Consider the following 3,408-nt stretch of genomic DNA (forward strand, 5'->3'; position numbering starts at 1 on the left):
TATCATGTGTATGTGTAAGCGTGTGTCTGTACCTTTGTGTGTTTTTTATTTTTTATTTCACCTTTATTTAACCAGGCAGGCTAGTTGAGAACAAGTTCTCATTTGCAATTGCGACCTGGCCAAGATAAAGCATAGCAATTTGACACATACAACAACACAGAGTTACACATGGAATAAACATAACATACAGTCAATAATACAGTAGAACAAAAGAAAACAAAAAGTATATATACAGTGAGAGCAAATGAGGTAAGTTAAGGCAATAAATAGGCCATGGTGGCGAAGTAATTACAATATAGCAATTAAACACTGGAATGGTAGATGTGCAGAAGATGAATGTTCAAGTAGAGATACTGGGGTGCAAAGGAGCAAGATAAATAAATACAGTATGGGGATGAGGTAGGTAGATAGATGGGCTATGTACAGGTGCAGTGATCTGTGAGCTGCTCTGACAGCTGGTGCTTAAAGCTAGTGAGGGAGATATGAGTCTCCACCTTCAGTGATTTTTGCAGTTCGTTCCAGTCATTGGCAGCAGAGAACTGGAAGGAAAGATGACCAAAGGAGGAATTGGCTTTGGGGGTGACCAGTGAGATATACCTGCTGGAGCGCGTGCTACGAGTGGGTGCTGCTATGGTGACCAGTGAGCTGAGATAAGGTGGGGCTTTACTTAGCAGAGACTTGTAGATAACCTGTAGCCAGTCACCCATAGAGACTGCCAGAGGTCCGGACAACAGGCCCTCCGATTTGACACATTGAACTCTATCAGAGAAGTAGTTGGTAAACCAGGCGAGGCAATCATTTGAGAAACCAAGGCTGTCAAGTCTGCCAATAAGAATGTGGTGACTGACAGAGTCAAAAGCCTTGGCCAGGTCGATGAATACGGCTGCACAGTAATGTCTCATCGATGGCGGTTATGATGTCGTTTAGGACCTTGAGCGTGGCTGAGGTGCACCCATGACCAGCTCTGAAACCAGATTGCATAGCGGAGAAGGTACGGGGGGATTCGAAATGGTCGGTAATCTGTTTGTTAACTTGGCTTTCTAAGACCTTAGAAAAACAGGGTAGGATAGATATAGGTCTGTAGCAGTTTGGGTCTAGAGTGTCACCCCCTTTGAAGAGGGGGATGACCGCAGCAGCTTTCCAATCTTTGGGAATCTCAGACGATACGAAAGAGAGGTTGAACAGGCTAGTAATAGGGGTTTCAACAATTTTGGCAGATCATTTTAGAAAGAGAGGGTCCAGATTGTCTAGCCCGGCTAATTTGTATGGGTCCAGATTTTGCAGCTCTTTCAAAACATCAGCTATCTGGATTTGGGTTAAGGAGAAATGGTGGGGGCTTTGGCGGGTTGCTGTGGAGGGTGCCGGGCAGTTGACTGGGGTAGGGGTAGCCAGATGGAAAGCATGGCCAGCCATAGAGAAATGCTTATTGAAATTCTCAATTATAGTGGATTTATCGGTGGTAACAGTGTTTCCTAGCGTCAGAGCAGTGGGCAGCTGGGAGGAGGTGCTCTTATTCTCCATGGACTTTACAGTGTCCCAGAACTTTTTTGAGTTAGTACTACAGGATGCAAATTTCTGTTTGAAAAAGCTAGCCTTAGCTTTTCTAACTGCCTGTGTATATTTGTTCCTAACTTCCCTGAAAAGTTGCATATCACGGGGGCTATTCAATGCTAATGCAGAATGCCACAGGATGTTTTTGTGCTGGTCAAGGGCAGACAGGTCTGGAGTGAACCAAGGACTATATCTATTCCTAGTTCTACATTTTTTGAGTGGGGCATGCTTATTTAAGATGGTGAGGAAGGCACTTTTAAAGAATAGCCAGGCATCATCTACTGACGGGATGAGGTCAATGTCATTCCAGGATACCCCGGCCAGGTTGATTAGAAAGGCCTGCTCGCAGAAGTGTTTTAGGGAGCGTTTGACAGTGATGAGGGGTGGTCGTTTGTTCGCAGACCCATTACGGATGCAGGCAATGAGGCAGTGATCGCTGAGATCGTGATTGAAAACAGCAGAGGTGTATTTGGAGGGCGAGTTAGTTAGGATGACATCTATGAGGGTGCCCATGTTTACGGATTTGGGGTTGTACCTGGTAGGTTCATTGATAATTTGTGTGAGATTGAGGGCATCAAGTTTAGATTGTAGGATGGCCGGGGTGTTAAGCATGTCCCAGTTTAGGTCACCTAGTAGCATGAGCTCAGAAGATAGATGGGGGGCAATCAATTCACATATGGTATCGAGGGCACAGCTGGGGGCAGAGGGAGGTCTATAGCAAGTGGCAACAGTGAGAGACTTGTTTCTGGAAAGATTAATTTTTAGAAGTAGAAGCTCGAATTGTTTGGGTACAGACTTGGATAGTAATACAGAACGCTGCAGGCTATCTTTGCAGTAGATTGCAACACCGCCCCCTTTGGCAGTTCTATCTTGGCGGAAAATGTCATAGATTCAGACACGGCTAAGACATCCGGGTTGGCAGAGTGTGCTAAAAGCAGTGAGTAAAACAAACTTAGGGAGTAGGCTTCTAATGTTAACATGCATGAAACCAAGGCTTTTACGGTTACAGAAGTCAACAAATGAGAGCACCTGGGGAGTGGGAGTGGAGCTAGGCACTGCAGGACCTGGATTAACCTCCACATCACCAGAGGAACAGAGGAGAAGTAGGATAAGGGTACGGCTAAAGGCTATACGAACTGGCCGTCTAGCACGTTCGGAGCAGAGAGTAAAAAGAGCAGGTTTCTGGGCACGATAGCATAGATTCAAGGCATAGTGTACAGACAAAGGTAAGGTAGGATGTGAGTACATTGGAGGTAAACCTAGGCATTGAGTAATGATGAGAGAGATATAGTCTCTAGAGACGTTTAAACCAGGTGATGTCATCGCATATGTAGGAGGTGGAACAACATGGTTGGTTAAGGCATATTGAGCAGGTGTGTGTCTTTTCACAGTTCCCGCTGTATTTTTACCTGCTTTTTAAATCTGATTCTACTGCTGCATCAGTTACCTGATATGGAATAGAGTTCCATGTAGTCATGGCTCTATGTAGTACTGTGCGCCTCCCATAGTCTGTTCTGGACTTGAGGATTGTGAAGAGGCCTCTGGTGGCATGTCTTGTGGGGTATGCATGGGTGTCCGAGCTGTGTGCTAGTAGTTTAAACAGACACCTCGGTGCATTCAGCTTGTCAACACCTCTTACAAAAACAAGTAGTGATGAAGTCAATCTCTCCTCCACTTTGAGCCATGAGAGAATCACATGCATATTATTAATGTTAGCTCTTCCTGTACATTTAAGGGCCAGCCGTGCCGCCCTGTTCTGTGACAATTGTAGTTTTCAGAGTAACCTCTTTGTGGCACCAGGCACAAGACTGAACAGTAGTCCAGGTGTAACAAAACTAGCCTGTCGGAGTTGCCTTG

Source organism: Salmo trutta, chromosome 32 (genome assembly GCF_901001165.1).
Source record: "Salmo trutta chromosome 32, fSalTru1.1, whole genome shotgun sequence".
In the NCBI taxonomy this organism is placed as follows: domain Eukaryota; kingdom Metazoa; phylum Chordata; class Actinopteri; order Salmoniformes; family Salmonidae; genus Salmo; species Salmo trutta.